Source organism: Lontra canadensis, unplaced genomic scaffold (genome assembly GCF_010015895.1).
Source record: "Lontra canadensis isolate GAN:19392208 unplaced genomic scaffold, GSC_riverotter_1.0 scaffold104, whole genome shotgun sequence".
Taxonomy (NCBI): Eukaryota; Metazoa; Chordata; class Mammalia; order Carnivora; family Mustelidae; genus Lontra; species Lontra canadensis.
In genome coordinates, this window is record NW_022631098.1 from 4315236 (window position 1) to 4324616 (window position 9381).

Sequence of the window (9381 nt, forward strand, 5' to 3'; positions counted from 1 at the left end):
ATTTCTGATCAGGAGCTCAGAGGGCAAAGGCTTCTCCCCTCCTTCCTACCTCACCTTGGATTATCCTAACTATTCCCACCTTATTTAATCAAATGAATTTTAAGCAGAGAATGAAAGAAGGGACATTCTGTGATGGAACATGAATTACCATATTCTACTTTCAATAATGGATGAGGTCAGTACTACAAAAAGGTATCTTCCAAGGATGACCTGGGCTTAGACCTTCCTACATCCATTAAAATCATGATTTAGGAGGGCACTAGGAATTGGCACATAAAGTCACCTATGGATGATAATGGAAAAAGATAAATGCAAATAAACACACATGAGTTCAGTGGCAACACTGGGGATGGAGCATCTGGGCAGTATTTGGGACTAGAGAGGGGAGATGCTTAGGGAAAAATTCATCTATGGCTTCCTTTTTCCTTAAGTGGAATCCAAAGGAGAATAGGCCAAGTGCAGAAAGGGAAGCGTGGAGGCATGTCAGCCTTGCCAAATGGGAGAGGACTGTCGGACAAGTGATTTCTGCTATAATCCTAGCTCTTCCATCTTTCATCTTGGTCCCCATTTTGTGAAGAGATGTTAGTAACCTTTATATCCCTCACTTTGAATTTTTCTCGAATCTCTCTTCTCTCCATTGAAACGTAACTGCCTCAGAGACCTCATTGTTGCTAGAAGGTGAATGCTACTGACTTATCAAAAAATCTACCAAACATAAAATAATTCAGACTATTACCCCTCTCCCTCATACATTCAAAGAATGCTCAAGCCTTTGGAAAGCTCACAGGTGAGACACCAAGGTCAGGGATTCCATTGATCATGACATGCCAGTGAGAAGATAGATCTTAATAATCAGGCTTATATGTGTTTCTCTATTTACAAAGTAAGCTCTCAGTAAGAGTTACAATGGCAGCTAATACTTTGAACACCAAGTACTAGGCATGCTAGTAGTCAGATAGTCACAACAACTTTTTTGAGGTAGGTCTTCTTATTCACATTTTCCTATAACAAAAACAGAGGCTCAGAGATGTTAACCAAACTTACACAGTTAATAAGTGGTCATGCCAGGGCTTCATTCCAGGTCATTTGGCTGTCTCTTGTGGAGGACACCAAAAATACTTCTGCCCAGGCTGGACCAGAAGTGCTTAAGGGCTTGCTGCTCTTGATTCAAGTAAATGTTTCTGGTTAAGAGCAAGTCTAATTTTAGTAACATCTTTAATTTCTGAAGAACTGACAGAGGAAAATGGGGGTGCTTTATTGCAAGGTTAACTTAGTTTTCTACATCTAAAATCCAAAGGGCTTGATGTATCCAAGACCACATAAGGATATCTTGGATGTACTCTTGAATGTTTCTATCTAATTTAATGTCAGTTTCAGAAGAAATAATTCCCAAATAGCTTCAAAATAAAAGTTCTCTTGCCTTTCTAGTGAGAACATTTCATTTGGAGTTAGTTCACCTTAGAATCACATCATTTCTCAAGTACTTAAATGTGACTTTCCAATACCATCTCTTCAGTCCTGTTTCATTTCTTTTTATCTAGATAAAGTTGGCCGTAGCTCCCTGATACTTTCATCTCCAAGGTGAAAAATAAGACAAGTAAAAAAAAAAAAAATCACTCTGTAGTTTACCAGCTTTTCTCCAGGCTTGTTGCTCAGCAAAATTCACATTCTACAAATCTAATTTCCTCACTAGTTTTTTTTTTTTTAAATGTTTGGTTTTTATTCTGGGGGGAGAGGGAGAGGCATTTTTTACAGTTGTGAAATACAGGGACCTCTCTGTACTATTTTTGCAACTTCCTCTGAATCTATAATCATTTCAAAATGATTTTTAAAGAAACTTGTGAAATGCACACGTAATAAGGGAATATGTATGGCTTAAAGTAAACACCCATGTGCCTGCCACCCCGATTAAAAAATACAATATCCCCATTGCACTGGAAGCCCACCTTCCACGGTACCAGGTTCTCTTTTCCAGTTGTATTCCCTTGTTTCTTCTCCAGAAGAAAAGTCTCCTGACTTTTATGTTTATCATACTTTTTTTTCTTTACTGACCTACTAAAAATGTTCATATCTCTAGATAATTGTGCATGTTTATTAGCTTATATCAATGGAATTGTTCTGCATTGTAGGAACTTCTCTAAGGTTTTTTTGTTCCTGAGATTTATCCATTTTATTGATGTGATTGGGGAGGTTATCAAGGGGACATGTTTCACCATTCCCACAGCAAGAGCTGTTTTCAAGGACCTGTTCTTGAGAGAATAAGGTGTCATTGTACCCATCTGTACAGTACATGAGACCGAATCCCATTAAGACCTCTACATAAACTACATAAGTTCCCTTGCTTGTTAAACTTTCTGCCCACTGACCTGGAGTGTTTGACTTCTTTCTTTGGTCACTCCTTGCTCTCCATGAGCAGGGGCCAGTTTGTGAACTAACAGTCATTTCTTTCTATTCAGTGCTATATACTATTCCAATTGTATGATTGTTCCATGGTTCAGCCGATCTATTTAAGATTGATGTCTAGGTTGTTCCCATTGTTTACAATGCACTTTAAATATTCTTGTAAATATTTTAAAAATATTCTTTAAATATTTTTGAATGCACACAGACAGAATTTTCTCTAGTGCATTTAACTAGAGTAGAATTAGTGGATCATAACATAAGCACATATTCAAAGTACTTTGCCAGGTGATACCAAATGGAAATTCAAAAAAGAGTCATACCCATCTTCTCCCCCCAGTACCGGATGAGAGTTTCCCTTGTCCTACAACCTCACCAACACTTGATATTGTCACAATGATTTTTACTCTGTCTGAGGCATGTGTAATAATGTCTTATTTTTGTTCTAATTCATCTGGTTACTGACAAAGTTGAGCATCTTTTCAAGAATTTATTGGCTATTTGAGTTTCTCTATTCTTGAGGGCTCATTCAAGTCTTTTGTCTATTTTTTCTACTGGGGTTTTGCCCCTTACTGATTTGAAAGGTTTCTTTTTGTGTGGCTTGATATTAGTAAATCATTGATTATACATGTTGCAAAAATTTTCTGTTTATGATGTAACTTTCATCCTCTTTATGGTATCTTTTCAAAAATAGATGCTATTAATTTTAATGTTAAATTTTCTTTTCTTACCCTATTTGTGCTTTTATATCTCAAGAAATCCTTATAACTTGAGGTTGTGAAAATATTTTCCTATATTACCTTCTGAAAAGTCTATAGTTTTTTTTTTTCATGGGTATATTTTCAATCCACATAGAATTGACTTTTGTGGATGATAGAAAGTAGAGGCCAAGTTTCATTTTTTCTTCTGTGCATAAACAGTTGCCCAGTAACTCTCTTGGAAAAGTTGAAAAGTCTGTCCTGTCATCATTGCTTTGACTTCTGTCATCGGTTAAGTATACATCTATGTGTGGGTCTGACTGTGGGTTCTTGACTGTGTCCCATCATTTTTTTTCCCGTGCTAACTCAACAGTGTCTTAATTACTGTAACTTTATAATACATCTTAAATGATAGTTTCTTCACCTTTGTTCATCTTTGAGTGATTTGCTTTTCTTGGTCCTTTGAATTGTTAGAATCAGATTATCAAGTTCTATTTAAACAATTTAGAAGAACTGATGTGCTTTTGATTATTGAGTTTTGTAATCCAGTCCTTGAATTTGGTCATCTCTTTATTTATTTGAGGATTATTTAGTGTCTGTAATGGACAGGATAGACCAGGTTATGTTGTGGTTACTGCCAACCTTGAAAGCTCAGTGACTTAACCCAAAGTCTATTTCTTGCCTATGCTACATGTCCATTGTAGGTCAGCTGGGGATCCACTCTGTGTCATCATTACCCAAGAATCTGGGCTGATGAAGCATCAACACCTGGTTGTAAGGGCAGTGGGGAAGAAGGATCGCTGAATAGCATGCTGGTTCTTAAATGTTCCACTCATCCTTCTTATTCAAACCAACTCATGTTGGTCACATCAGGAGCAGGAAAGTATATAGGATGGAAGAAAACCAAACATAATTGTGAACACCAAAACACCTTTCAGTCAAGAAACTTTTATAATTTTCTTTATAACTATCTTGTTATATTTATTCCTAGATGTTTCACATGTTTGATCACATTGTAAATGGTTACAACATTTACTTTTCTATTTGCTCCTGGAATAGGAAGTGCAGTTTATTTTAGTATGCTGATTTTTATTCAGCAACTTTGCTAAACTGTCTTATTAATTTTAATAATTTATCTGTAGTTTATTTAGGATTTTCCATGCATTGGATCAAATAATTTGTGAGTAATAGCGTTTTGGTTCTTTATTTCTATACCTGCTATTTTCTTTTCTTGTCTAACCATTCTAGCTAGACTCTCTAATACCATGTAGAATAAAAATAATGATAGCAGGCATCATTGTCTTCTTCCAGATCTCAAACATAAAGCTTTTTATTTTTCATCATTTAATATGATGCTTCCTGAAGTTTTGTTTGTTTTTGGTAGAAACTCTTTTAATGGATTTCCTCCTATACCTAGTTTTTTTCTGTTGTTGTTTTTTACATCCCCATGACTTATTTATTTTATAATTGGACATTTGAACCTTTTGATCCCTTTCATCCATTTCTCCTGCACCCCCCGCCCTGGCTTCTGCTTCTGACAACCACCAATCTGTTCTCTGTATCCACTGGCATAGACCAATTTATGGATGGAGGGACTAATGATAAATGACTTGTCCAAGGCCTTACAACTGCTAAGTGCCAAAGCCAGGAATCAACCCAAGTCTGTTTGAACTTAACATCTGCATTATACTGTCTGTCACATCTCAGCTCACACACAATGAACAGTAGAGGATCTCATTCAATGGATGGCTCAATTCCAACTCCAAATCTTGTGATTTGGACAGAAGCTCCCAGGTAATCGGTTTTTGTTTCTTTTGAGCCTTAACTCTAGACTCAGTTTGACCAGAACTTAAAAATGGGATAGCCAGAAGTAGACAGAACTGGTTAGTTCAAGAGCCAGACCTCTCTAGAGCCATGCACTTCTATCTGGCAGACGCTAAGAAGTGACAGCAGTGAGCAGACAGTCTGAACCTTTCAGTTTTATGTTTGGATTTAATTCCCTTACTAAGCTTCTTTTATGCAGCAGGTAATTTCGTGCTCAATGCCTTTTCTTCTCTTACCTCTAACAGACGTTCCACCATAGATACTTGCCTGTGATGAGGATGTGTGGAGGTGGACCATATGGCGGTTGGTAGGTATCCTAGATTTCAGTCAGTTTGAAAATTAGTTCAGTCATTAGCCATTAACTTTGCCTGGGTGTGACGAGATCTTTTAACAGGAAAGAAGTAGTTGGGATTGATAAACCTGTGTGCCGTTTTTCCTTAGAACGTTTATGGTTCTAAGTACTGGAGTTCTAAATAGTACTGGAGTTCTCTGCTTTTCCCGTATTTGCAATGTGGGTTTTATCTAATGATTCCGGACATCAGAGAGGACACTATGATTCTGAATGTTGTCTCCTCATATTAAGAAGTTGGAGTGCCTTGATTCTAGTGGAAGATTATTTATTATCTCCACCCTCAAAAGAAGCCCATGAAGATAGCCCTCTCCTCCTCCTGCTCCAGGAGGAGCTATTCGAATCTGTGGTGAGAGTTACATATAGAAACTCAATCATTTTATCTCCCCTCTCATCCCTCAGCTGCTTTCCATGAGAAGTGGGTCATTGTAGAGACTGTGAGATAGGGCAGTGGTGGGGCTAATCCAGGAGGGGCTGCTGAAAATAAATAAAAGCATAAGTCTTAAACACCTGGGCTTGAGATAGCACATTGTATGTTCTTCGAATTATTGGTGGGAATCATGAAACGAGTAAAATTTCTGAAGATTCTTTTTACCAGGTTGGTGTCTGTATTCAATAGATTATTCCATAATCCCAAATCAAAGCTGTCATGGCGTGTGTGTGTGTGTGTGTGTGTGTATGTGTGTATGGAGGAGAGACAGAGAACACATGTTCCTATGATAATACATGAATGGATTTGAAGAGAATTTCAACCAATCAGGAATATCTTAATCTACTTTTGTAATAGATCATTTTTTATAACAATGTTAGAGATAACAAAGGAACAAAGACCGAGATTTCTCTAATGAGATGTATCTGTCCAAATCTTGCTTCTCAGAAGAGTCTTTGGTGAACTTGCATTAGTAAAAGTAGGTGTCATCCATGGGTGGCAGCATGGATCTGGGTGTATCCAGACCCACAGAGTTCTGAAAGGGTGTCAGGATCTTCTTCTTGTAATTTCACAGTGGAAATCATTCCTGAAGGTGTCCTACTCTAAAGGCAGGACAAATAGGCGTATCATAGAAATGATTATGGGGCTCATCCTCATTTCTCCATGCTAGGCCAATGTCCTAACACATTCTCCATGCTGGGCCAATGTCCTAACACATGGCTTATAATCAGCGTTAAAGGTAATGTACATCTGAGCTGCCTTTGCCCTCAACATGTCCTTTTAAAAGTTATCCTCTTATCTGTTCAAAGTAGTTGAATTGTACATCCTTTTGATTAGTGAGTGAGAATTTACATGAGATGAAGCTGGAAGAAGAAATTGGGTCTGAATCCTGTAAGGTCTACAGCATCTACTTGAGAGTCATTATAGATTCTGGAGAAAAGGGGCAGTTGGTCATAGTGCACCTTAGGAAGCTTAATGAGGCATAGACACGAGGGGAAATGGAGGAGGTGGAGAGCCTAGCTAGGGTGCTATTAGAATAACTTAGGGAGAGGATTAAAAGGGTTTCAGTTGGACCAATGGGAATAAGAGAGTAAACATGAGAAATATTAAGAAATAGAAGAGGCAGAAGTTGGAGAGGTGGGGAGTGTAGTGGACCCAGTATTTAATTTCTATTTTATTTCTTCCTAGTGAATTCCTGGTTTGGAATGTACCTCTCCTTCACATAGTCCTGGACTTCGGGGAAAGGAAGCTGACTCCATCCATCCCAGGCACCAGTGAGTATGTCCTGATTTACCTATAATTATTTCCCAGGGGTTGGTTTAGAGGTGGGCACACGTCCAGGTCTAACCAGAGTGGTATGAGGTAAGCTGTCCTCAGGCTGTGGAAATGTTGTATTTGCTTGTAAGAAAAAAACACCATTAGACCTGTCCCATTTTCTTTCCCCGGACGTTGTTGTGTTTGGATGTGGTGTCTGAATCTGTGAGTTGCCATCTTGTTATCAGGCAAAGCGCAGAGGAGAGCAGAGCCACGGGAAGTCGGAGAAGTGAAGGTGGAGCCTTGAAGATGAATCTTTGAATTTCTTGTTATGTGTGATGATACATTTCCCTATCGTTTGAGTTCCCTGGAGTTAGGACTTTCTGTGGCTGGCAGCTGAGGCCAGCCTGATGCAGTAAAAGGGATGAGAAGTTTAAAGTGAGGATAAGGTTTCACCCCTGGAGACTAGGAGAATGGTGATCCCTTCATCTTGCGGTCATAGTTCTTGGACTAGATTCTGTCAGATCTGGGCACAAACTGCTGTTCTTCCGCTTTTATCTGCAACTTTGGTGAAATTGCCTAACTCCTGTTAGCATGTTTTCTCTTTTGGAAGTATAATAATTATGCATGTCCTCACAGGGTTATTGTGAAGACTTAGTGATGTAATGCACATGAATGCCTGTCACCAGTAGACACTCAGTAAATTCTGGCTTCCTATTTCCCCAATTCCACATCTGCTATGTGGTTCTAGAAGATTAGTTTCTTCCTCAACCAAACCTACCAGTCTGTTGTTATGGACCCCAGCCCCAGTTACACAATGCTCACAAAAGATTAAGTGATCAGTGAGGACCAAACTCAAATGAACCAGAGGTTAGGGAGCAGAGAAGGATGAAGTTCATGGTTTTAGCAGGGAGAAGATTGGTGGGCTAGGCTTGGGAGTAGTGTTGAGCACAGTTTTGCAAATGATTAGTTTAACAGGATGGTAAATATCAAATGATGGGTAATAACCAGGCAGTTTCAAAAGACCAAAGTAGAGTCAACTACCTGTTGTTGTTGTTTTTTTTTTCTGTTATGACAGCCCCATATTTGAGTGGTTTTAATATTAATTTTAGTTTTAAGTGGCATTGGGAAGCATACAGGAGGGAGCCAAGGGAGTGCTAAACCTCAGCATTTTTTAGTTGGTACAATAACGGATTAAGAGACTTGGGATTTGAGTTCTAACAACCTCTAAATTTGCCACTTAATGAAAAGCAAACTCATTTAATTATTTAGCATCACGTAAGAAAAGAAAGTTAACATCCTTGTTCAGCTGGATGGTCGGCTTTGGCATCGCACAGAACTAACTTCACTCTGCTTGTGCTGCAGAAATGCAGTTCGCAGCCCTAAATGACACGTGATAGGTCGACACCTGGGGACCAGGAGAGAGGCTCTCCGTGCGGCAGGAAGCAGAGACCTGGGGAGGCCTTGAATTTGTGTTTGTGGTTAAAGCCCTCGTGTTCAGACTTTTCATGGCCTGTCTCAATGCCCAGAGGGGCCACAGTACATATATTGTACACCCACTGTAACTGCAATACATATGAACCGACCACATTTGCTCATGGCTTGGGTGTAGAATGTCTGGATGCAGGAGGACAGATTGAATACTAAAACAAATTAAATGACAATTTCGAATGCTGTAATCATATTTCCTGGTTACAAGGGCTTGGTTGGTTTTTCTGCCAACTGAATAATTCTCATTGGAAAAACACAGATGTATGTTGGCAGGTCCTATGCTATCCCAAACATACTGTGAGAAACTCAAATATAGTTACTTAAATTACCGGATGAAAGCACGAGTCCTCACCCAGCTCAGCTGTTGTAAATGCTTACAAGACCAGAGCGCTTGGCTTGGGTCTTGGTTCACAATTAGAGATGGAGGTGAGAGGAGAGTTAGAGGAGTTAAAGATCTGGGAAGCTGGGTATATGTGTCAGTGCTTCTGCCCATCTCTTTTCCCCTCACTTCTGTAGTAATAAAAAGAGATGTTGGGTAATTTCCACCCTGGGATGGGGCCTGGTGTCTTCACAAAACCATGGCTAGTCCCCAAAGCAGTCTTTTCTTTGCAGAGACCAAGAAATCTCCCACTTCCGACTGGAACTGTAACTACAATTTATCAAGTGTTTGCTAAGTACTAGTCACCGCGCTTTATCACATCTAATCCTGAAAAAACACTGGGAGGGGGAACTGGCTGTCACCAATATCACAGACGAGGAAGCAAAGTTGAAGAGATGGGAAGTCACTGGTCCAGCTGGATATGGCCCGTTAAATGGCAGAACAGAGACTTGAACCCTCACTCAGGGTTTCCTTAGGTTCCAAAGCCAACATTCTTAACCCTAGACTAAATTGTCCCAAGGCTACTGCCTGTGAGAGTGTAGTGTTGTAAAACCAA